General features: G+C 47.1%; 1 long non-coding RNA gene across 2 annotated transcripts in view; it reads left to right on the top strand.

Moving 5' to 3' along the window:
* Nucleotides 1–10,489: 10,489 nt before the first annotated feature.
* LOC108495298 overlaps nt 10,490–26,566 on the top strand; it is a 21,582-nt gene continuing 5,505 nt past the window's right edge. Inside the window, exons 1-4 of one of the 2 annotated variants that reach the window (XR_001874060.1) lie at nt 10,490–10,757; nt 14,780–14,876; nt 17,463–17,634; nt 17,724–18,729. This is a non-coding gene — a long non-coding RNA (uncharacterized LOC108495298). Of the gene's footprint in view, nt 10,758–14,779; nt 14,877–17,462; nt 17,635–17,723; nt 18,730–26,566 lie in introns of those variants that run through there. The other variant, XR_001874061.1, reaches the window with a different exon arrangement.

Genomic DNA, 26,566 nt, shown 5'->3' with positions numbered 1-26,566 from the left:
GAGGTCCGTGGTGAAGAACCACAGGTTTATCTGGGTTATTCTAGAGGAAAGAGGCAAGTTGCCCAAGACTAATTCTGTTTGCAGGACTCACAGCAGGGAGAAGATGCTTGTGATGTTTTGGTCACCGGCATAATGTGTCACCTCACCCACTGGCAGGAGGAAACCTGCCTCACGAGTGTTGCACCCAGCTGGCAACCAACTGTGCCAGGCTCATGGGGCCTGGCGTGGAGGGGATGGTGGCCATGGTGGGCCCCTGGCTCTGTCCACGCTCTGCTGGCCACCTGTGGGTGTCCTGGGCTGTGCCACGTGGCAGAGGAGGGACTGGCAGCAGGGCTGAGCGCTGGGCTGTTCCCCTCCACAAGGTCTCTGTGTTGCATCTTCCCCAGCAAGCAAAGCACTGGGAGCTGGTGGGGAGCGGGGGGAGGTGACAAGACCTTCAAGCTCGACATCTCTTGTAGGGTTTTATGCAGCAACAACCCATTCCTGGGTCTTTTCTGTGACGTTAGGTGAGGATCAGTATCCAACCCCACCACCTGAAGCAGAGCTTCCTCACCTGAACACTGTCTTCAACCAAAATGTTGAAATCAAAGAATCACAGAATAGTTTGGGCTGGGAGGGACGTAAAAGATCATCCAGTTCCAACCCCTCTGCCATGGGCAGGGACAACTTCCACAAGAACGAGTACTACAAAGGTGCTCAGACAGCTGCCTGTGGCCACTGTGTTGCAGTGGTGTGGTGGGCTGGGAATGGCTCTGCCTGGAACACCACAGCTACCAGGAATAAGTCTGAGAGCCACCTGCTCAGCTGGGGCTGGTGGTCAGGCTGTCTCTGCACAGTTAAAGCAATATCCTGGAGTAAAAACAGGATATTGCCCCTCCTTTCTGAGAAAGCAGCTTTCTCAGAAGAATGTGAGCAAATCTATGTTTCATTTTCTTTTGTTACTTTAACCATAATATTCCTTTGACTTGGTCTAATATCTGTGGCATGTGTGATAAGTCAAATTCCTCAGGGTTACTTCTTCCCACTTTGCTGTAGCGCACAGCACACACAAAAAATGGGTATGACTTTGCCTCCTTAAATGTCCCCTTAAATGTCTTAAATGCTTCATTAAAAGAACTATAAATCATATTAGGTTGTGTTTATACTTTCATGGAAGATTTAGGTGTGGGGTTTTTTTCCCAATAAACATATTTGTACCAACTCCGCAGTTTGGGTCAATTGTCAAATATTTTCTTTCAGTTTCTCTTAGCCATAAGTATTACTATCTTGGACATCTGGGTGCTTACAGTTTTGCCCAGTTGAGAGTTTCCTTACAGCTGAAAATATGTCCTCCAGTTCTTCAGTTGCTCTGTCCACACACTCTCTTAATGAGCCCAGATATTTAAAATGACTTTCACCTCATCCTAGTTACTTTTTTGCATGATTCCAATATAAACTCTGTCTTCTTCCAGATTCTCATATTATCTGTTTGACTAATTCTTGTACTTCTTCTCCAGCCGAGGAAGTCTGACTCATTCATAGAATCACAGAATCACAGAGTCACAGAATCGCAGAATCACGGAGTGGTTTGGGCTGGAAGGGACCTTAAAGATCACTTTGTCCAACCCACTGCCACAGGCAGATTCATCTTTCTCTAGCTCAGGTTGCTCAAAGCCCTATCCAGCCTGAACTTGAACACTGCCATTGATGGGGCATCCACATCATCTTTTGATGCCTTTGAGTTTCTTAGGACAGGGCTTCATGTGTAGGAGCAGACCCAAACTAGAAGCAGTGAGACTCTGCTGGCATGTCCTGTCCAGCCAGGGGGAAAACCTGCCATTTGTAGATTTGTAGCTACAAATCACCCTGACAGTGGACACAACCAAGCTGTGAATCCTGTACAAAACCTGCATCTTGTTCTGGCTTTATCATCTCTCTGACCTTGGTGCAGCTGGGCCCTCCGCTGAACCAGAGGGTGTGAGCTTTGCCAGGACCAAATATGTGAGTGTGGGTTCATGGAAGGGAGAGAAAATACTAACTTTTTTTGGTTGAAAGCCCAGTTCATCTGGAGATCTTATAAGTCATTTCAGGATCAAGAGGCTTGTGAAGGTCATTAGAGCAGTGTCTTGCTACTGAGACTCCTGGAGGCTCCCTCCACACTTAGAGTTGCACTGAATGAGACAGACAGGCTCCTCTCCCTTTGGCTGAGCCTGCTTGAACTGGAGGGCTTTTGCATGTCTCTGAAGGAAGGAGCTGGATTTTTCCCCATAACTTGCTTCAAGCAAAGCCCCAGCAACCAAATGGACCATGCTGTGCAAAATGCAGAGTCACACCAGCGTGAGTCAAGCATCCCCCTCTGGTGCTGGAAAGTTCGGCTAAAGAGCACAACAAAGGCAAATGCATCAGCAGCTGAGGGTGGATATTTTTCTGCTTTCTTCATGGCAGAAGGCTCTGACTGAGATCAAAACCTGATCCAAGACCCAGAGGTCTCTGGAGAAGCAAAAAGATACTGAAACCTCCCACCACTTCCATCATCAAGGGCTTCAGGAGGTTTCTTTCCAAGTGTGTTTTCATAGCCAGCCTTGATGAGAGCAACCATTCAAAAGGGACCTTAGGTGTACCTTCTGTTGGCTGAACCAATTAAAATTGCCCTTCAATGTCACCAGGAGCACGAACACACACACACAAAGAAGGACAATTCAAAGAAGAAAAGAGAAACAAACACACACACAGGTAGGGAGCTGGATAGTTTACTGCTGGGGACCGGGTAATGGAACTATACTGACATGCTTCAAGGTCACAGATTGGACTTCAGATAAGGTTAGCAGCAGCTAAAATTTTCTACTGGTGGCTGTTCAGTGGCCCATATGAAGTTAATGGGTAGTCTCTTGTAGCCATTTAATTTAACTAGATAATTGCTGTATGCTTAGTAAAAAATATCCCCAAATAAAACTTCTAAAATTGTTGATGAGCTGATGCATGTGGAAATGAATAATGAAGTTCGCTGGAGTCTTTTGTAATACTTTATTAAATTATGATGTATTCAGACCTCTTCAGTCCTGAACTTATGTCCTGGTTGTTGGAGCTGGATCATGGGGCTTTGGGACATAGTTTTTGGCAAAGTATCTTTTGTATATTTGCAACATATCAAAATCAAAAGTTTGGTTTTGTCAGCAAGGCATTACAGGTGACTGTAACTTTAAATGGGCCATGAGGTAGCAGCAGTGTCCAAATGCTGACCATTTTCCAAACAGCTTCCTACAATTTACTAAGAACACCTTGTCTGGGAAGATGCAGCTGTTTTATGTTCTGTACCTTTAGATGGGGAGAAACAGCACTCCCAGAGCAGGACTTGGATGGGTCCTGTGGTGCTGGGCCCTGTTTTTGCTGAGTTCACTGTCTTAAAGGTGCAAGTATCAGTACCATTCAGTTTTGGCTTTCCCTGGCACTTTAAAATATTTTAAAATACTCCCCAGACTTCCACGCTGCAGTAAACTTTTAGTTTGGTTGGTTTCACTCAGCTTCAGATAACAGAAGTTACACGTGCCATTGGTATTGGCAACAGATAGACCAAAAGGAGACCTATCAAATTTTCATTTTTATAAAGCAGGATGAAAGAAGGCACTAAAACTGTTGCCCTTTGTTTTGTTTGTGATCATATTTATTGATCAAAAATTACTCAAAATTCATTGTTCACTAAAATGATAATACTGGTCATAGATAAATATCAGATAAGTCAATTTTTTCGTTACTGGAAATGTTTCTATTCTTTGCTTTTGGCAACACTGGAAACAAAACAGAACTCTACTATGCTTTGTTGCTGTAATTGCACTCCTGAGATGTGCTCCAGCAGAACAAGGTGCCTTGCACAGCAAGTCCTGGACCCAGACATTGGCATTCAGCTCAGAAGGAGTCCCTGTAAGACCCCCACTACATTAACATTTGCTCCTTGCTTTAGATGAAGGCTATTGGGATCTGTGAGACCCTGGCCAGGAGCTCCTGCAGCGAGATCAGAGAACTGTGTCCTGGTCCTCTTCACACCATAACATCCCCTGCAGAACAGTGGGATTTAGCTCAGCTCCATTGTCTGTCCTGACTCCTTGCTCGATCCCCACCAGCCTTACTGGCTGTTGCAGAACTCAGTTTTTTCGCCCATGCCAAGCTCACAGAGGCTCCTCACCACGAGGCCCAAGTGCTACTGCCCAGATCTCCAAGGTTGTGCCTCCCCTCAGACAAGGGAATGAAAGGATGGTGTCTCCAGCAACACGCAGAGAAGGGCTGGAGCCCTCACCACACTGCAGTTGAAGAAGGAAATTGCTATCATCATGCCAAAGCAAATAGCTAAAATATGAAAGTCAAGGAACTCAGTGAAATTACTTTGACACAGGGACAGGATGGTGCCAATCAGGCGCAATTCTTTTTTTTTTTTTTTTTTTCTTCTTCTTAGTGGTTTCAAATTTTTTTCCTGTCTTTCACATCTTTTTGCTTGGAAACAGAAGCTGTTTTGAAGGTCAAAGCTCTAAGAGGCAGAACTGGTAGGAAAATCTCAAATAACTTCATAGCCGTGCTCTGTTGCCCCCTCTTGTAAAAAATCCCCAAAGTCACAAATCAAACATCCATTGGAGGTACACATAGTTGCACATTGGTTTCTGCATCCAGAAGAGCTGAGTTCCTCCCTCCTCCTCCTCCTCAGATGAATGCTGTAGTTTTGTGTGGGGATGAGTGACACTTGTGACAGATGAGCTGCCAAAACATGGCAAAAATCATGGCAGTCTGCCACACCACCACTCACTTTGGTGTTTCCACGTCCTTGCTGGCATACATTTTGCCATCTCTTTTCCTTCATATGCAGTCCAAATGCATTCAGGAGGGGTAAACTTCTAGAGGTGTGGTTTTCAAGTGTTGTGTTGTTGTGACAGGGAGAAGCTGGGCTCAGTTCTCATACATTATAATACAATATGTAGCTTATTGCAGGACCATTTTCACACATTGCTGCCTACCTGAAGCGACCCCTTTCCCAAACAGCTTATGATTGCAAACAAAATGCCCTTTTTCCCTGTACTGTCAGGATAAATTCCTGCAATCCATACCATACCTTCCTCTGTGCTCAGCTACTACCTACACAGAAAAATGCTACACAGTCATGCATAATTCATTACTCTTAATTAAAATGTAAATTTCTTGTCAGCTTTTTGGGGTAATTAAAGCACTGTTGTAGGAATAGGTTTGAGTTCTGTACCTGGAGTTCCTTTTGCTGAAATAAACACATGATGCTTCATGCTGTTTGAAGTGCTGAGATTGATGGCTGGGTGGGACAGAACTGAATTTCCAGGGGAGGTCAGTCAGTCTATGTGTGTCTAATATTCAACAGAGTGTGAATCCACTTTGCTATAAAGTGAGCTGGCTTACTCTCCCAGGTTGTTAGCTGCCTGCATTTCAGGCTTGGCATAGAAAGGAAGGGGTATTTGTAACTCTATTTCTCCATCCAAAAAAAAAAATTTCCGGACTATTTTATTGGCCTCAGGCTGATCTTCAGGAGCGAGCCTTCAGAAGGACTTTTGGTGGATTGCTGTGCTTACTGTAAACATTTGACTTACCAGAGTGTCTTGCAGGTTGGGTTTCATTCTTTATAGAACTTGAAGCCTCACATGCAGCTGGCTGTCCATCAAATACATGATTAAGTACATGAAAAAAAAAGCATATTCCACGGGGATGGGGTAATGACAGAGTGCTCAGTGGGGAACTTAGCTGTAATTGTTAGAGTTTCCCCCTTCTCTCTCAAAGCAATAAAATCCTTAAATTAAAAAAGAATGTAGAGAAGGTGGTCTTGGGGTTGTGGATGAAGCAAACAGAGCACTTCGTGAAAGAAAACTGTCATGGGGCTATGCATGGGGGGAGAGAGAGACAGAAAACTCCCAGCTCCACCATACAAAGAGCCATAGGGATTAGGACTATTTCACCAGCAGGCTTTTGATTTTTTTCCCCTCTAACAAAAACATGACCTCTCCCTTGCCTACGCCCTGTCTCTGTCTGTCTCTCTCTCCCGTGGACAGGCAGACAGAAGGTCATTTCAGCTCTTGGGGAGAGCTTGGTACTGCACAGAAGTCTCTTGGATATGGAAGGAAAATGCTTTGCTTTGCCATTCCCCGAAGTCACATTATTCTTGTGCTCATGCTACACATGACTCTCTTGGAAAATCTGGGATTCATTACCTGCCTTCTGCCCTAACCTTCTGGCTTCGGAAATATGCAGAGAGTTTCAAGATTAGCTCCTGCGGCCAAACTGTGACATGGAACTGCAGTTGGCCATGAGGCAGAAACAGGCTGTGTGTGTGGCTCCTGGTGCCCCTGACCCTGTCCCTGCCTGCACCATCCCAGCAGCTCTTGGCCAAGCGGGGCAAGGAGAGCCGGGGCAGGAATGGGCCACCAGCTGCCTCACGTGCCTCACTGGTTGGCAGCTTCAATTTTTGCAGCCATTTACAGGCTGCAGTGGACTGGAGGAAGCAGAGCCTGACATTTGTTTTCTAGGCCATGTTTTGACAGAGTCTCAGGAGCCCTGTTTAAATTAGGTTTTCTGTCATTGTCCTTTCACTACGTGCTGCAGGACAGGGGATCTACAAGAGGTCCTTTGCAGCAGGAGCTGCCTGGGAGCCACTCACCTCCTCTCTCCGTCTCTCCGGGGTCTCGCTCAGACTTTGGGCAGCCAGGAGGGGGTCCAAGCAGACTTTTTGGGGTGCACATGCACTCAGGGGATGTAAGGGGTGGCGAAAGGAGTGGCATGTCAGCAGCAGGGCCCTCGCTCAATGTCAGAGGCTGGTTTGAAAGTCGGTCACTGACGTCAGTTCTGTTGCTGTAGGAAGTATCGAGTTAAACTGATAATTATCTACAGCACGTGTATGAAGTATGAACCTTTTGATGTTCAGGCTCATATGTTTTGAGTTAGCCAGCACATCTTAATCAGATTTTCTTTTCCTTTTAAATGAAGATTCGAAGCTTTCTTATCTCCCATTTGCTTCTCCTCCTTTGAACTTTTACTTTACTGAAATTTTCACAGACGCAGCCTTTCCTCAGCCAGGTCCCACCAGCTCCCATCCACAAAGCCAGCTCAGCAAGGTAAAATGGCCAGTGGTGTTGGGTTTGCAGTAACAGGTTTGATACAACTTGAAAACAAGGAGCTCTTTGTCACTGCTTTTCTTTTTGCAATATTAAAATGTGTTTTGCCAATGGCACTGGGCAGTGGAAGGGGAAGAAAGAAAGAGGAGAAAAAAAGACCCTCAAAAGAGACTGTGGTGAGTTCAATGAAAGTCTGCCTTTCTTGAACATGAGCAATTTCCTCACTGGTGCAGGGAGTCTGCAGAAAGCAAACCTAAAACTCATCGGCTCTGCTTGCAAAATTCGGTGTCTTTGTCCTAACCACAAACACTTCACCAGCACCCCACCCGCCACAAAACACAATAGCTCATTCTCTCTATGGCCCTCCAAGTTTTTCACAGATATTAGTCAACATTTTTATTTTATTATTACAGCTTTACTTTATTGCTCTCTATTTTTTAATAGAATAAGTCACTCATGCTGCTTTAGCCCAGTTTTTTTAATTATTATTATTTATAACCCAATCTGATTTAATAGTTGCATTTATGAGTGAATCGAGGAAGAAAAAGGGTGTAATCGGCTCATTTCAAAATAGCTCCTGAAATGTTTCTTCATCACTTTTAATGGCCTTGAGACTCCTGAGGGTCTCAAGTGTTGGCTGGTGTTTGCCTTGCTGTAGCTTGGTCTGGGACAGAAAGCTTTACCACTGCACCACACTGCACCTCCCCTGGACTTGTCCCTCCAGTGCCTGTTATCTTTTCCTCTCTTTCCCTGCATAGGACTGGATGAGATCTCTACAACCATTGAGCTCAGGTCTCTGCTACAGTCACAACCCTCTCCTACCACCCTTCCCATAAACTTTTTGAGCTCCAAAGTTAGGGATTTGCTTCCTGCCTCTGCCAGGAGACACATGCCCGCCTTGGAGGCTGGTGTCTGTGATGGCCACTGCCATTGATGTGAAGGCACCTTCTTACCATTCCAAGCCTCAGGCTGGCGTGTGCCTCCCCACTCTTCAGGATGAGGAATGGCTACAGGTTGGATCCTGCCTGGTGCCAGCCCTGAGGTCCTGGTGGCCATCACGAGCCTCGGCATCTGAGGAACGGTGACTGAGCACATGCGATGGCTTGGCAGGATTATCTCACAGCCAGGCCAGAGTAATTTCTTAGGTGGATTACTCCCAAAGCCACAGCAAGAGGATACCACCTCAAGAATCCCAGACAAAGCACTCACAGGGCTGTTTCTCCATCTGTTTGCCCACCAGTAGCCAAAAGGACTAGTTCAGAGCCACCCACTGCTCAGCCTCCTGGTGACCCTCAGTGCACACCTGCCCTTTGACAGGGGGAAGGAGAGGCTGATTTTTGGAGCTGAGAAGAGCTTTGGCAGGATGGCTGCATTTCATAAAGCTCCTGAGCACTCCAAACAGCATTGTCAGAGAAGCAGGCAGTGAGCTGACAACTTTTGGGTCCATCCCAGAACAGCTTGCCAGGGAAGCCTATCAGTCCAATAATCAGGTTTGATTTAAATCTTTCTCCTTCTCATCACCCTTTCTGGATTAAGTCATCTCCACCAAACAAGAGAGAGGCTGCCTTGGGAGAGGCACAGAAAGGCTCTTGTACAGGTGTTGGGGAGAGGAAGGGAAAGATAGGCAAGTCACCATCACTTTTGGGTCTTACCATCTGCATTCAAATTTTTCTGCTCCCCTGTAGTCACAAGATGACAATAATCTAGAAATCTGCAGCTTTTGAGGCCACTTACTCTGCTCTGGTCAGCTTGGGTGCTCAGGAGTTGTTCTGGCTACAATGGGGTTTGTGACACAGGAGCAAGAGAGTCTGTGAGTCCTGATGTTTTGGGATTTTATGTACTGAGGGAGGCGATTTCGCAGGTTATTTTTCTTGATTTCACCCTCTGTTTCTCACACTGAAAGAATGCAGCTCTTTACCTGAGGCTACAAGCTAGCACAGGCTTCCCTTGTGAGTAAGCAGCACACTGGTTTGCAACACAATGCTTTTTCTGTGTGCTGCAAGGGCATGGGTACACGGGGGAGCTGGCAGGGTAACCTAGCCCTGCTCTGTTCTTTCAGCACCGTCCCACAGAAGAAAAAACGTCAGCTTGGTGTTGCCTTGCTCACGGCCTCGGAGGAGCAGGAGGGTGGGTGGGAAAGGTTATCACAGCAAAGAGAAACGAGTGGCAAAAGCTATCTGGAAAAGTCAATAAACACCACCTTAGCAGCTGGTACCGCTCACAGAAAGAGTGGTATTGTGGCATCAAGGTGAAAGAAAGGGGATCTAAACTCCTGTGGTGGTGGGGGGGGGAAGGAGGCTTTCTTTGCAATGTGTAGGAGAAGGGGAGGGTTTTTTCCACCCAGCTCAGTGCTTACCCTGTGAGTGTGAGAGGGAGGTCTCTCTGTGCAACGCATGTGATCTTGCAGAGTAAGAAGGATCACCGAATGGGTGACGCAGGAAAAGGAGGATTACTCTGCATGTGATGGCAGAAGGAGGATGGAGGAGCATTCCTGCAAGGGGTGTATGGATGGGGATTACTAAGGGATTTTCTTGGGGATCTAGGTATAGCAAAGGAACTCCACTCTCTGCCTTACACTTGGGGTAAGTGAAGGGCCATCAGAAGCCATCCTGATGGCTTTCTGTCACCCTTTGAAGTATTTGTTGCTTACTCTATTGACCTAATTACTTCCATACACGGGTTTCACTGCCTTTTGGGACACACAACACCATTTCCAAATCTCTAGTCGAAAGGAAGAAAATGAGGCCGTCTTTGTGTAAGCCAAGCGTCTGTCTCCATTGAAACAACTTAAACAGTTTGGCCACTTCCTCCTTTGTAGTCAAAATACAGTTTCTCATCCACACAAGATTTTGTAAACAAAAGGATGAGCAGTACACAGAGGCTGACACACCTCAGTGCAAGAGGCTCTAAAACCTGCTGAGTTCATGGGAAGTTGCTCCTGTTCGCTTCAGTGGGAGTCCTTCAAACACACTGAACACACCAGAAGTGATGCTCTGTTGTGCTCATGCACATTCAGGCCACTGTTGCCACTTTGTAACAAGCTGAAGAACTCATAAATTCACATATTCACAAAAGGAAGAGAATGTGATTTTTTGAGACCATAGTCAGTAGAGCCACATCTCCCGTTGCAGAAGAAGATAATGTGGCAAGTTCACTATAACTGTGACTTCTTTAATAGTAGTAACGTAGTTCTACAGCTGTGAGAGGAAGGCTGAAGTCTGGCTGCAAGTGAGCCTTTGGAAGTAGCAGCCTCTGTGAACAGTCCAGCAAAAATGGTTGAGTTTTGGCTCAGCTGTGAAGTTTTGACAATGAATAATTGCTGTTATTTACATAACACCCCCGCACAAACCATAAACGTTTGGCTCTCTGACCCTGGCCATGACCGCAGAGATCTGCAGTAGATGCTCTTTCACGTCCTCCCTGTTACACTCTCCCTTCCAGCTGCCTCAGCAAGGCTGGTCTGGGCTAGGGGGAGAAGTGCTGCAAGTGATACCCATGGCACAAATAGGGAAAGACCCAGCTCCAGGTGGGGAAGCAAAGCTGGCAAGAAGCCAGACTGCAGGAAACACATGGGAAAACCAAGCCTGAAGGAACAAGAAGAGGACAGAGAGAAGAACCAAAAGGATAATTGCAGGCAGGGAGTCTGAGCTGTTTGCCAGAGCAGAGGTAAGAGCAGCCTTTGTATTGTACATACAGTTTGCTATCTCTACATCCTTTCACAGAGGACACAGCACAATGCATGCGATGACAGTTGTACTGGCAGGGCAAGAGACAGAAAATTAGCAAACACTGAAGGGGAATTACCAATGGAGGGTCAAAGACCAGGAGGGAAAGAATGAGCAGAGAAAGCTAGGAGAAAAACTGAATAGTTGCAATTAAAATTAAAAAAGCTTTAACAGAAAAAAAACAACCAACAACAAAAAAACCCCAAGGTACATTCTTTATAAGAGTAAGGCTTATTTTCCCCAGTGCCTTCCCTCGTCCCCATTGTGCATCTTCTTTCACCTTCTTTGTCCTTCCTTGCACCCAGCACCCCTCTTCTGACCCCAGCCTTTGCCTGAAGTCCCTCACTCTGCCCCACTTACCATTTCCACTCCTCATCCAGCGTCCCCTCTGTCCTTGTCCATCCTGTGCTCCCAGCCCCCTCCAGTCAGCACTTTCACTCACACCAGACCTTGCTCCGATGAGGAGCTGCCCCTGCCGGCTCTGCCTCCTTTCCCAAGAGCCAGTCCATGTCCCTGCTCCTCTGTCCTTTCCTCCTCAGCCCCCCTTCAGCTCCAAATTCCTTGCACTTCTGGGTTTCCAGCTGTGAATAGGCGAATGTTTTCCCTGTTGTACAGAGATGCAGAAACCCAGGTCTGCTGGTAAACGTCTCTTCCCAAACCTTCCATGCTGCCTGTGTGCCTGTCCTTGGCCCAGCAAGCAGCAGCCAGTCCCTCCTCCTTTCCCTCTGTGAGAAGCCATGGAGCAGGGATGCAGGGCTCAGCCCTGCAGGGAGGCAGCTCCAATCCATCCAATCCTACAGCCAAAGGTGGAAATAGCCACCTCACAACTCACAGACTACTTTTTGCACGGAGCCCAAGGGAACCTGGCAGGGATTCTGGCAAAGCACTTGCTCCTCTCTTCCCTCTGGGCTCCTGTGGAAGGGTCACAGCACTCCAAGGACCCTCCTCCCTCTTGTGCAGCAGCACAGGGCACGAGGGACAGGCAAGACGCTCCACCACATCAGGAGGTGAAGTACTGGCAGGACAGACAACAGCAGGATTATCCCTCTGGCCTGCCAGCAAGGGTGAAACTGGGCAGCTGGGAAGCAAGTGCACCCTGAGTGGCCACTGCTGCAGTGGGTAAACATGCTTATTTTTAAAACTAAGCAGAAAGGAAAAGTACTGTCACCATGTCTCTTGCCGATGAGGTGCCACCCAGGCCCAAGCTGTGTTTTGGGTCCCTGGGCATGTCAGTTTACTGTCTCACAGTATTATCCATCTGAGACCAAGCAGATGAGGATTTACTTTCCTTTTACTCCTCCTTCACTCCCTCTCACAGAGCAATTGCCCTCCACCACTGTCCATGTGAGAGAGAAGGTCAGACTTCTGTCAGTGGCCGGATGCCACTTCCCTGGAACTGCCACTCATAGCTGTGGCAGCTAGATGGGAACCAGGAGAAGGGTTTCAAAAAGCAGCCAGTAGAGAAATATGGCATTTTTAATGTCCTTATTGCTCAGGAGGAAAACCAAGAGCAAGGTCCACAGCACGGTGTGGTGGGACTTGGGCAGCAGGACCTGAGGTCTCCAGGGGGCTTGGCAATGAGCTCTGTTGCCGTGGCTCTGCTGTGGCTCATACCCACATGAGCTGGTTTAACACCAGCCTGCGTATTATGTATCAGTGCTTCAGTTATAGCACAAACAACCAGGCTGATCCTGCTAAGGTAAAGCAACTTTCGTTTGCAGCCGTGGATAAAATACCTGCCTTAGCCAATTTGCGGGAGCACCCGTGTCCCTATGGCTTTCCTTCACTCCTGCCAGTGAGCCAGGACCAAAGTAAAGTCTCTTTAGGTGCTGGTGCCATGAACAGCAAAGAGATATGAGGAGAGGGAAGCCTAAACCCCCGCTGACCTCTCTTTGTTTACCCTTAAAAAGAAACTCCTGCCCTTCAGGCTGTAAGCAGACTCTTATATCCACGGACCAAAACCCATAAGCCCTGATCAAACAAATCTCAGGTGGCAGCTACAATAACACTTCTGTGTGAGGATGTGCTCCAGCGTTTGACCAACAATGTTAGATAAACAGGTACATCTGTTAACAGTGAGAAGTGTAGGTAATTTGTTGTGGGGATTTGGGATTGCAGCCGCAGTGTCTTGAATAGAGTCTCTGAGCCATCCCTGCTTAATTAGAAACATAGCTGGGTTTTGTCAAGGCAGGTAGCTTCTCTGATGTCTGCTAATGGAATAAATTGCATTTGTTTAGACTGCATTTTTGGTCTCACTGACTGCTGGGAATAAGAACTAGACCGGGCCCTGCTATAAGCAGCTATCTCTCCCAGTAACTCATCCCGGGACTAGAGTTGTTGCAGCCTGCCAACATCCTCTGGCTGCTGGGCATGTGTTTCCCATTGATCACACTTAGCCAGAACTTGATCTGATCCCTTATCTTGATCCTAGAGCCTGGGGTTGACCACACAACTCTGGGAAAACCAAGGAGTGCAACCTGTTTGAAGGTCTTTGCTCCAGCTGCCCAAGCACAAGCACCGGCACCTTCAAAAGGGCACCCCTGCCTTTATTAAAGGGAGAAAGCCACAGGGGAAAATGGCAGCTGCTGGTTCATTGCTCCCAACTGCATCCTGTCGAGGTGTGTCCCGTGCTGTTACAAGCACTTCTGATGAAAAATTGAAGCAGCAACTGAAGCTGAAGTGATGAAGTGAAAACACCTGCCTGCTGAGAAATGTTAATGAACCCAGGTTTACCTGCGAGGCATTTGGAAACAGGGTCATTTATTTTCCTGGCCGCCTGCCAGCTCGCCCTTCCTCTTGTGAGACCGCTGCCTTTGAGGTGCTTGGTGCCCTCTGGCCCTGCAGCTCTCCTGCCTCCAGATGGCCCCAGGAAAAAAATTAAAAATGGGGAGGCTTCAGAAAGTTGCCTCCTCTGGTCTGAGAGGAGCTGACAAAAGCCAGCTGCAGAGCCAGGAGCTGAACCCTTCCCTTCAGCTCTCTTGCTTCCTTTAGCTACTGTGTTGAGTGATGTTATTAGACTTGTTGCTCCCAAAAGCATCGCTTTTAGGATCAGCTCCAGAATGACTGCAAAATAAAGGCAGCTTACGATCCAGGCATAATTCCTAAGGATTCTAACCCCATCAGAGCAGCTGAATAACGAGAGCAAGAGGCAGAAACAGTCTGGAACAAAACCTTCAGCCTCCGGCACGCAGTGTTTTAATACTCCCCTGTGACCTGAAAGTCTGGCCAGAGCTACTTCACCTACCAAAGCCCGGATGTCCTTACGGGTGGGAAAGCTGTGCCTTCCTAGTGCAGCTAGGGAAGAGATTTTAGAAGAGGTTAAGACCCAGTCCTCAGCAAGATTTTCAATCCAAGGGCTTCATGGGATGTTCTCTTTACCTTCTGCCAGGGAATATGCACAAAAATGCTGAGAAACCTCCTGTTCTGCAGATACTGTCCAGGAAAATTGGGAAGGCTCACTCTAAGCTGTGTCCAGGGAAAAAAACCATGCTAACAACCACTCAACAAGGCTGAATGTCCTTGGCAGCTATTAATTATTATCAGCCCTTTACTCCAGCAAAGTGTGTGAGAGGCTTTCAGATGCAGCATTCCGCAATCCCCGCACAAGCTGTTATTGATTTGGCACATAAAAAGAGGGTGATAAGTTTGTGTTTGGAGTGGGCTGGAAGGACATGAATAAAACCCTACAGCCAGGAAAGTATGTGCTTTCTTTTGAAGGACATGTTACTTTTTGCTTGTTCAGTTTAACCATTCCTTACCATCAAGGTCTCTTTTCCTACTTTTGGGAGATGATTGATGGATGAAGAGGAAGCTTAGTTTTGACGTATTTCACTGAGGAAACTAGAATTAGTGGTTCCTGAATGCTGGCAAAGCATTTATGGATTTAGACTCAGTCCTTTCATAACCATTATCTGAGAGTTCTTAACAAAGTTTGTCCCCATATATTTTTCCTTTGGTTCCCAGGATCCTTAGTGGTGGGACAGAAACACTCTGCAGCTGCACAGAAATGCATGGATCTTACTAGCTCGTATCCTGAAGATCTTTGGTCTTTGGCACTATGGTATGTCTCTCAATTTCCCAGCATGGCAAAAAATTGAGCCACCCCCATTCACACAATAGCCCAAAACCAACCTTGTGATTTGCCTTTAATTTGCAGTTTGCTTCCAGCCCTCTCCTGCTTCTTTCCCTCCTCCTTTTGTATTCCTCATTCACACTGTAATCAGAGGTGGGTTAACATAATGCAACTGTGAATCAAGTAACTTCCACCATCTGTGATGAATCAGAGAAGATGCAGCAGGCAGGAATGGCTCAAAGGGAGGTGATTTTTCCCTTTAGAGATTTTGAGCATGAGAGATTCACACAGCCTCCTTCAGAGAGTCAACTGGAGTGCCTGTACATTTGGGGGGGTGCAAACTCCCTGAGTAGCTGATGGATGGAAGCAAATACCTCCAGGTAGGGTTCAAAGCTGCTTCACAAGATAGTAAAGATTGCAAGATACGAAATCTGCTCATCTTCCTCCTCCTCCCTGGAACTGGCCTGGTCTATCACATGCACATCACACAAAGAAAATATCCATGCTAACGAGTTGATTAGTACTAGGGGATATCCCTAGGCACTGGCTGCTGCTGGTACATCCCTGCTGCTGATACATCCACACCATCAGGGTGCTGCTTTTGGTCTTGATCCACTGGGATTCTCCCCAGAAATTCCCCCGTGTGGTTTGGAAGTTGGTGGGAGTCTGTGGGTGTTTCCATCAGGCGTTTTGCAGAGGTCATGCCAAGTTGCAGGGTGAACCAGCCTGGCTGTGGCTGCTCCCTGGCAGCTGCCTGGGGAAGGCTCTTAGGGAAGTTTAGTGGCCAAGCACAGACACAGCCTATTGCTCCGGGGTTTCTCTTCGCTTTCTTCCTCTCCTGTGCCAGAAGAGCCCTGCACAAGCCCAGCAGATGGCACTCCACCATGGTGTTACACTGAAAAGCCCCTCACAAATAACCTGGCCCCTGGGGGTGCAGGGTGGTGGGCCAGACAACTGCTGCTGTCACGGGAAAGCCCTGCCACGTCTGGGCACGAATTTGAGGAGTTTGAATGAGATTACTTCATTCACATATATATGCAAATAAATAAATATGCATACCTACCTACCTACGTCTCTGTCTATATATCTGACAGGGGCAAAGCTGCCAACTATTGCTAGAACACTTTCAGGGCACGAAGGGGCAGAGGGTGCTCAGCACTCAGGAAGGTCTGAGGGAGGCTGTGTGTTCCTAACGTGGTAACACTCACTGGCTCCAAAAGGCTTTGTCAGACCAAGCCTTGTGCACAGCCACCACGAGGGACTGGCCCAGATTTTGGTCTGGACTGACATGGGAGGACAGTACAGCCCTTTGCAACCTGTGACTGCCACCCAGGTCAGCCTGCCATGCCAGCTCCATCTCAGCACCCGCAGCTTTAGCTCCAGAGCCATCCCTTTCTTTTTCTTTTCCCATCTCCATGAATCACTGCTCCTTCGGCCAAAAAATATGGCTCAGCACATCTCCTCATCAAAGTTTGAGTCAAGAAGTTAAATTCTTCATCTGCTAGTCTTCCAGAGATTGGCTTTGCAGAGCATGACAAGCTTCTCTTTATGATCGCCAGAAAATGTTAAAAAACAAAGGTGGGCCTGCCAAATTCATTCCAGTGAACAGTAACTCTTGGCTGCATGAGTTTAGTCATCTTTTTCTGAGCTAATTCCCTCTCTTTTTATCTTTTCTGCTGGTTTTTCACCCAACTCCACGCAATGACAGATGCTTGCAAGGACAAAGCTGTAGCCTCCTCTGGTGCCAGATGAAGCTCAGCTGTTCCCACCTCCTGCGGATGGTCGGGCTCCTTGGTGAGCTGGGGTATCACTTTTTTGCCTTGAGAAAACAGGCAATTTCTGGCTTGGAAAGAGGAAAGTTTCTGCTTGGCAGCAAACTGCTGCTCCCAGAGTCAGTGTCTGCACACAGGCTCCTCGCCTGAAAACGGAGTGGGCTCAGGGCAGATAATGTGGCATTGCAGGACCGCTGAGCCAACAACCACAGCTTCCTAGCAAGCATTTTAGCTTTCCCTAAGTGGCTTTGGATTTTGTCTGTCTCCTTTTTCCCTCTGACATTTCAAAAATGTTCAGACGGCTGAAAATTTGTCCTGCAGTTTTGAAACAGTTGCCTCCATGATCCCGGCTTCTCTCTTAAGGACACAAGATGACACTTCCCTGGAGATGTTCAAGGCAGGGCTGGATAGGGCTTTGAGCAACCTGGTCTAGTAAAAGGTGCCCCTGCCAAAGGCAGGGGGGGTTGGAACTGGATGATCTTTAAGGTCCTTTCCAACCCAAACCATTCTATCATTCTATGACCAGAAATAAGTAATTTTGTTGCATGGAAGTAAGTGTGTGTTTTTTACTTTTAAATGTAGTTTTCAGTTGTTATAAACACAAAAGGGCAATTATTGGGCTATTGGTGTCTTTTGCCTTCTAGGGTAAGTGACACTGCTTAGCACTGCTGTGTCTAAGATGGTATCAGAGCTTGAGCCTTGAGCCTGTGTCAGAGGAGAAATACTGACATCAGCAGAAGCAGCCTTTGGGCTATTTAAATATGGAGTTTATGAGTTCACTGTTGCTGCTGTTTTGGTCCAGGTCTGGGCACCAAACTCTTGCAGGTTGCTACAGTGGGAAGCTGGGAAGCAGAACCTCCCCCGAAGGATTCACAGCACCACCCACATCAGCATCGCTGCAGCTGCAGGCTTGTTGTCTCCTCTGCAAGTGTCTCCTCAGGGGATGTTTCTGCTAACAGGGCTGTGCAAGTGAGGTAAGTTTCCCCAGCCAGAGCAATACCCTGAGCTGGGCAGTGCTTGCCCTGATCTCTCCTAAGTTGTCCCTTTATTCCTCTCTCCCCAGACTGAGGGGCACCGGGCAAACAGGATTTGCCATCTCCAGTCAGAGGCAACAAAACTGTTTCCTGCACAACCTGAACTGGCAGCTGCTGGTGTCTAAACTTGGAAAGGAAAGGGCAGCAGGGAAGAAGAAAGACAGAAGGAATAGAGACAACCCCACCACATAGTCTGAATGTATTTCTTTTTTCCTGGAAGAGCTGCCATGAGCACTGGGAGCTCTCCTTTGCTCTCCGAGAGTTGGTGGCTGGTGTCTGTCAGTTCATAAGGATCATGGGTAGCTCTGAGAGCATCTCAGGGGGTGAGATCTCTTCCTTCCCCTCTCTTCAACTCTGATCTGCTGTGCTGGAGCTGGTACATGCCATATGTGGCCTATCCCCATCAGTCCCAGCCAGCAGAGTTCAGCTCTCCTCCCCATAACAGGCAGAATTCAGCCTCTGGCTGTTTCCTTGGCTCTTTCCATCACAGGACTTTTTTCATCTACATCTCAACTTTGCCAGAAGTGAACAGTTTGAACCGAAATTGCCCACACTGATTATCCCTTTTGGGTTTTCAGTCAAAACATTTCTAGTGTTTCCACTGGGAACAGCCAGCTGTGCTGGGAAGGGAAAGGCTGAGAAACTGAGGGGCTGGAGAAGGGGATTGGACATGGAGGGAGAGAGATTTGCAAGAGGCAGGGAAGTAGATACAGGTGCTATGGTCTTGACTGTGCCTTGTGTTTCAGTACCTGCCACAGGACTGTGCAAAAGTGGAGAGAGGTGGTGCAGGAGAACCAGAGAAGCTTCAGCTCCAGCCCACCCTCCTTGAGCAGATGTTTCACTGCCACAATCCTGGAGGCAAAGTCATGAGAGCCGGGGCAGGAGAAGAGCTGCTGAGCTGCTCAGCAGCCAGCAGGATGGCCTGTTGCCTCCCTCCTTGGCAGCTGTGTGTGGTGGGGCCCCCCCAAAACCTGATGGAAGGTTGAGATGTGGCTCTTTCCAGGGAACCCTGGGTGGCATATAGCTACACTTAATTATGTGGGGCTTACAGAGCACAGTACAGAATTTGAGGTATTTTCTCCTTCCTGGGCTTGTTCCATCCTGGATTCACATGCACACAGCGCTGACCTCAGGGCTTGGATCAGTGAAGGCAGCAGCAAGTGTGCAATTCTCCTTCCAGGGGGTAAAGGATAGGTATGTCTCATGCACAGCTCAGATGATGGCTTTTCCAGGCTTCTCCTCTTGCTTGGTCTGTATAGCTGGCAAAAATCTCACAGGACATCTGCCTACAATGGGAGAGAGAAAGTAACTATTCTTATGCATGTGGTACCCTTGAAAGTTGCCTCAGCAAATAAATGAGCCCAGAGAAATGACCCTCATTGTTGGGGCAAAGCTGCAAATCAGGTCAGTCTGGAGCAAGAACAAATGCTTCTCTGGTGGGTGCAGCTTTCCTCATGACATAACTCTTCTGTGGGTATACAAAGACTTTCATCTGCAGGACTGTAATTTCGGTGTTTTTCATTGGAAATTACGTTTCTGCTTTAAGTTAAAAAGAAGAGCCAGTGCTCTTGGTTCAGACAATGGCAGAAGACTTGACTTGTGTGTCTATGGTGGGGTTTTTTGCCTTATAGAGTGTGAAGGAAAAGAGTCTTGTTCTATAAGTGTCATCCAACTGACACGAAGTGGCCAAAATGTGAGTGGAAGTAGAAAAGAAAAAGAGGAAAAGAAATTGTATGTAAACTAATTTTTTGCTCTTGCCATTTCCACCATCTGACTTACAAAGGTAATGCAAAGGCTGCACTTCCATCCCAGGCTGTGATGCCAGTGCTGGGTATTGCTATGGTAAGCAGTTCCCAATTTAACTGAAAGGGAGGGCACAATAGTGCAGAGACAAAGCGACAAAATGTGCAGTTTTCACTTAAGCGTTTCATTCCTGCAGTTCCTCTTGCCAGATTGTTTTCTTCTTTTTTTCAAGTCTCCTCTTTTAAATTTCACCTTGGAGCTGGAGGGCTGGCTCAGCCCAGCTGCCCAGAGCTGCTGTATGCTCACACAAACCACAGCCAGATGAGCCCAGCCTGGCTTTGCTAAAACTCTGCCATTTCTAGGTCTCCCCCTCCAATATCAGCCCTCGCTGGGTGCCCACAGAAAGCTTTTGTCTCTCCAGACCCGCCGGGCTCGACCCAGAGGCAGGTGTCCCGATTTCCAGGCAGGCAAGGAGCAGCCTGGCTGTGGAAAGTGATAAGCCCTTGGTCAGCACAGCGTTTATCTCCCCAGCAGTGGCAGCAGCAGACAAGAACAGCGTGTCCTTGACCCAGACAGGCGCTGGGCACGCCAGGCTGCTGACAGCTGAGCTGGGGAATGCTATCCCAAATCCCAAGCCCTACGGGAGCAGCAGGAGTGCTCCCCTGAGGAGTACAGGAGCTCCAGACCCCAACCAGCAGCCACTCACTCGTCTGGTTCAGCCTCTGGGGTGATGCCACCTCACACCCCTGACTCCTGGATGTCTCACAGGGACCATGACTCCCAAATACAGGAGAACATGGACAGCCTGGCACTAAGCAGCAGCTCTGGGTTGCTGGAGGGAAACTGAGGGAGGCACTGTGTGTGGCTTTTCATTTTCTTCTCATTTTCCCCCCCTTGTCTGTTTTCTGGAAAAAATAAAAGCCCTTTAATTGTGCGAGTTACCATCTGGAGGTCAGGCCGTTGTGAACAATAAAGCTTAGGTTGTAATTATATTTATTCTGGGTAGGTTTCTTCTTGCAACTCATTTTAATGCCTTGGGCCTCCCTGGTACGTTCAGCTACGGGAGCAGAGTTAATTGGAGGCGTCTGGCTCAAATACTAAAGGTTACTTGAAACCTGCAATTTTGGACAGATTAAAGAAATCTGTGAAAGCACTCAAACGAACCACAGATCCTGAAGCGCACCCATAGTACAACTTCTATTAGCTTGCAGTAGACCACAGACATGGAAAAATGCTTTCAATGAATATTGGTTGAGGACAAAGCTAAGCATTTGTGATTTACAAAGTACCCGTGGCAATTAATTGAGCTGTTGGCCATGGCACAGCCTTGCCTTCCTTACTGAAGCAACTGGGCTATGGTTTACAGCACCTATGGAAAGATATGGCAGGGTGAGGAATTATCTTTAACGTCTTTAGGAGAATCTTAGCTAAAAAAACACCCTCCCCTCACTCACTAACCCCTCACACCAGCCCTCTCCCCACTCTTTTGTCCCAAGCCTGTCTTCTGGAGATCAATTCTCTGTGCACTCTCCTGGGGGCTGTGATGAAGCAGAAATGATGGCTGCATTCATCTTCAGACATCATTATCCTCCCATTGCCACCATATCCTTCAGTAATACAGAGGCCTGGCATGGCTTGTTCCCTGAGATGAGCCACTAATGCCATGAGCTGTGAAGAGGGAGGGACTGGGAGGCAGCTGAGCATGGACCTGGCTTGTGCCATGGTGTCTGGACTCAGTCCTAAAATTTAGTGTGGGAAGGGCTTTCCCTGAACAGCAGAGACACAGCAAATGTCTCCCTCCATTCTGGCATGAGACTGTGAAGATGACAGGCATCTGTGAGGGATGAGGGGGAAGGGGTGTAAAGGCAGCTTGCTTAAAATCAGTTGTCACATCGGAGGGAACAGCTGGCAAGTTGATGTGTGATTAGGCTTGACCCAACAGTTGGTCCTGACCCCATGTGGGAATGATGTCCTTTCAGGGAGGAGAAGAATGCCCAGGCTTTGTGGGCTAACAGGCTCAGAAGATACCATCTTCCTTTTGTCCCACATCTCTCTGAGTTTTGTATACGCTGCTTTTTGTGGTTGGGGGTTAAAGAACAAAAGGAAATGTTTTAAACAGAGAGTTTGTTCAACGTGTCCATCTCATGTTCGTGGTATGCTGAGCTGGCCAGGCTGCACTGAGGTCAAGAAGTGAAGTTAGTTTTGGTTGTGCATTGAAATTTATCAGTAGAATAAGGAAAAATATCCTGGCAATGAAAGGCCCATCTCAGTTCCATTGCTGAGAAGGCTTTTCCTGGGATAGATTCTGCTTCCAGAGCCTGAACAGAAAGAACCGGCTCAGAAGAGGAGTCAGGGGAGACCAGAGGTTCCTTTTAATTCTTGTCAGTAAATATTGTGTGCTCAGACACATGGTATGAGACACAGAAAAAAATCAGTCACCCACAAATCTGTGATTTTCTCTTTTGCTAGTTCTGATCAGAATTTTTCTGAAATGGTGAAGAAAGTCTCCTTTTATTCTGGTACTTTTGTCTATTGCCCTTTAGGAAATTTCAGTCAGCTGTGCCATTTTGCCTTTTATCCCATAACTCTGTTGCTTTGACATTCAGGTTATGGACCAGGAACACACACTGACACCAGCAACAGTCATTGTTTTCCTTACAATGCTTGGGTCACGAACCAGTAGGAGAAAATTGGCATTCAATTCATGAGAACTGTTGCAAAATCCCAAATGCTGCAAAGCAAATGCCCCATCTCTCTTCTGGGTTCTTGGTGTCTCAGGGTCTGCCTGGTACTTAAGAATTTTGCTGGGACTCACCAAGCTACCTAAATTTATTTTATTTTATTTTTTTATATGAATGCTGGCTTTGTCTGGATATTCTGTGGCAACAGTGTCAACATCAAGGTGAAAACTACTGGAGGAGAGGAGAGCAAGAGGAGGCAATGAAGAAGAAAAGAGAATGGAGCGGAGCTGTGAGCAAAGGAAAAGGCAGAAGTAGGTGATTAAAAAGAGATGCCAATGACAGCAGCAGAAGTGTGGGAGAGGCAAGTGCAGCTCAACAACCCCAGTCCACAGAAGGAAGAAAAATGAATTCTCCTTAACCCCAGCACTGGGGTGAGTGGGGTGTGCATTTATACCATAGATGGCTAAGTCCAGTAGCATATACTGTCCTTAACAAAGGCTTGAAATCCTCTGCTCTAAAACCATCCAGCCCTTTGAGACCATCCATCCAAAACCCCATTTATTTTTGTTGTATTAATAGAAGCAGCTCAGGAAGCCCTCATCCCAGCACGGTTTCAACACTTTATACAGCAGGGGGTCTTAATGGGATCTCTTCCATCCAGGGGGCCATTAGCTTCCCTCCTTGTCTCTCCATTTCCCCCTTTCTAATAAAATACTAGTCTAAACACACACTGGGGTGTTAAGAGGAGTGCTTTCTGCACTGGATGTGTGTGAAGTAGCTCTGACTTGTTTCAGACTTTAGCTTTAAATGGTTACACCCCTGTAGAAAAAAAAAAGGAAAAAAAAACCAACCGAAACCCTTCTAGGTAAGTCTGAGTGAACCAGGTGCTGGTTTTCTCGCTGCTGCATCACCACTTCTGTTTTTCTGACCCCTCTGTCACTTACTCTCAGCCTGCTGTCTCACGTCAGGGACACTTGGTACCTGTTGACAGTTTCCATCACACCCTCTTGCTGGGTCTGATCTGCAGCTGGGCATGGCTCTGGGGTGTGTGAGAAGCATTTCAGATGGCCTCAGCTGGAGGACGTTGTTCCTTATGCCATAGTTGGCAGATGGGAAACATCTGTGCCCATTATACATTAAAAAATTGTTCCTTAACACCCCTGAACAGGACTCAGTGTCTGGGGACTTGAGCCAGGCTGAAGACACCATCATCATTTTGGGTTTGAAAAGGCAAAGAAATAGTGACTGAAAGCAGCACCAGTTTGATTTGGTATCATTTTGTGCCCAGTTGACACAAGTGGCCAGGACTACAGATGGGACAGGAAACATCAGAAAGATACTGATGTTTATGAAGTCCTTAGAGACACTTTTCCAAATGGATCTATAGTTGTGCAAAGCATGAATACTTGGTAAAATGATTTCTATTTGTGTGTTTTGTTTTTTTTTTTTCTTCCTTGGCCTGCATGTTGACTGCCCTCTTATTCCAGCTGTCCTGTCTGATCATTTGCAAACTAACCTGGCACAGTGAACATTTGGACTTTCTCCTTTTCTGCCTCAGAAAGAACAGGCAGATTTCTGCACCAGCATAACTGAGCAGCTCATAGGTTCTGCTCAGGGGACCTCATTTGCTTGACAAAACTTGCTGTTGGTCATGTTTTAAGGTAACTTGAGTGTCACAAGGACGCCCTGTTCTTGTGGTTCCCAACATAAAACTGTGATAGAAGACGTAAAATTGAAGAGCAAGAAGAGCTCTCTCCTTTCCCAGCTGCCATTGGTTTCCTCCCACTTCCCTCGAACCCTTTGGAACCAGAGTTTGGGGAAAGACTGAAGACAGTTTCCAAACTGGATCTCTTGGAAACAGTTTGTTTCCACATAGGCACCAGTCTGTGGGAACAGTGAACTGCATCACGTCCCACTTCATCTGCCGTGTTCCATTATGCTTCTGGACTGGTCTGTTCAGTATCTCTCTCCCTCTCCTGCAGCTGGGGAGGGAGAAGATGATAAATTAGACGTATTAAAGCAAAGACTTCACATCCCCTCAGGTCTTTGCCATTCCAGCTGTCTGAAATCATGGTTTCTTGCCCAGCCAGAGCTCTGCGACAAATGAGGAGAGTCCCCCAGTAACCGCAGTTGGAGTCAGTGGGGACTTTGAAAGGACAGTCTGGTTCTGGGAAGTGAAGGTTGCTTCAGGCAGAACAAATATAAATGCTGCCATCTCACCGACCTCCTTCCTTTGTCTCTGTTTCATTCCTCTTAATTTGTATTTTTGTGGGCAAACCAAGCAATGCATGGCTCACCCGCTGCTGTCACACACTCGGGCCACCCCGGGGAGTCACGATGCAGATTTTCCATTAGCGTCAAACGTACACGGATTTATGAACTCCCGTAACCTGGAGCTGATGAGAGCAGATTAGGGAGCAACTGTTTTTAGATAACTTGCATACCTAAGAAATCAGCTAATATAAAGCTGCCTGCTGAAAAGGTCACTCATTTCCCAAAGAGCGTGAGAGAATATTATGGCCACCCCTTCTTGTTGTGTTGTCACTTCATTATATAGATGTACCTACACTTCGGAAGTTGGGTATTCATTTCTGTCTCCTCACACTGGTGCTTTATGCAGTGCCTCCTGTACAAGGACTTCTCATTGGGTACAGGACCTTTGGGCTGTTTCTTTGTTACAAGAAGACACAAGGCTAAAGACACACCTGTCTAGTTTTAATGTAAATAACTCTGCCACAAGGCTCAGCTCAGGCCGTGTAAGTTTGACCATCTCCTCCAGGTGGATTCAGGCTGCAGGTACCTTCTCTAAATCTTGTTGCTGTAGGTCACCGAGGTAAAGAATCTGTACCCTGCAGCTGCAACATAGCCCTTTTGGAAAGACCTGAACACAAAAAATGAGAGCCATGAGAGAAAAACTCTGCACTTTCCCAGGATCCATTGACAGCAGGCCTCTGGTCTTATTCAAAGTATTGCTGTGCCCTCCTACAACACCCCTGCTAGACAGAGAGGACTGTCCCATTTTTTTTGACTCATTGTAAACCGTCTGTCCCATGTTGCAGGGTCTGAGGCTTTGGGTTTCTTGTGCCCTGTCACACAAGGATGCCCCTAACAAAATGAAAACTCCTTAATCCTCTGCCTTTAAAACAAGCTCATTACTCTGTCCATAGCAATGAAGTTCCAGTTTTGGTTTTGGTTTTGGTTTCAAAGAAAAGCTTCATTTAAAGCTGTGTGTTCCTTCCAGGATTGTGTTTGTGATTAGATTCAGATTATGAGCACAGGGAGACACTTAATCTGGCACTCGACCTCAGCCTTTATACGGAGAAATGACAGGGAACATCCCACAGTGAAATGAGATGGAAATTTTCAAGTTTGGAAATATCCAAACTAGCACAATTCTCAGCTTTTACCATATCATCCCTTCCTCTCCTTTTAGGCCTTCTTTGTAATGTCGCATTTTTGGATTAAGGTCAAATGCTCCATTTGTTCTTGGAGGAGGGGAAGCTCAAAAGCTCCCTGACACTCACTACATTAAACCGATGGAAGCAGCAAGAGATTTCCTTGGACCAGGTGCTTTACCTGACAAATGATTTGTAATTAGAGATGCTTTTCTCCCATGTGATGAAGGATGTGATATGGGCTAGAGAGGGAGAGGAGAGGGAGAGGAGAGGTGAGGGAGAGGGAGAGGGAGAGGGAGAGGGAGAGGTTGACTTCCCTAGTGGCAATACACAGACTGAGAGTGCACCCTGCTCCTGTCTTCTGTTTTGCTCGAGAGGTGAATGACTCCACTGTGGGAAACCAGGATTATTCACCCAACCCTCTCTGCCATAAGAAAAATATTTGGGACTTCAGGGAAAAGCAAGATGGATTTTTACTCAGCTTCAATATACCCCTGCCTTCGCTCAAGCTGATGGGAGCCACTCACAGACCTGGGCTCCCACACAGCTGCTCATTGCCAAGGTCAGCACCCCTCAGGCTGAGAGCGAATCTTACCAAGAGATCCACAACAGCCTTGTCCAGCTCAGATGTCCCTGCATACTTTAAATTTCTCAGTCAGGGTGATAGCCTCTGGTCAAATATTTTCTTTAGGGGCTGACATTCAAGTAAAACCACTGATGGCAGCATCAAGAATTCAGAAAATTTGGAGACCTGTTGGGTGAACCAAGGCAAAGTATTGGTGCAGGTCACTATACCCTCAAGCAGAATCGAGGTAGATTGGGTGAACAGAGCTTGAAAAATCTACATTTCACTCCACTTTCTTGCAAGGAATGTCTAGTATAGACATGGGTGTGTGAACTGTAGGTGTCCACAGGTCAGAGACAAACCCCAATTTCCCCCACGCCTAACTTAGGAAGATGACACAACTTCCCTCTTAGGAAACTGAAGAAACAGGGACACTCAGGTGTATTTCTCAATCCTAACAGCTCTTTAGTGGTACCTAAAGAGCATCA

This window comes from Lepidothrix coronata, unplaced genomic scaffold (assembly GCF_001604755.1).
Source record: "Lepidothrix coronata isolate B3197 unplaced genomic scaffold, Lepidothrix_coronata-1.0 Scaffold30, whole genome shotgun sequence".
NCBI lineage: Eukaryota > Metazoa > Chordata > Aves > Passeriformes > Pipridae > Lepidothrix > Lepidothrix coronata.
This window is presented reverse-complemented; position numbering and strand designations above follow the sequence as displayed.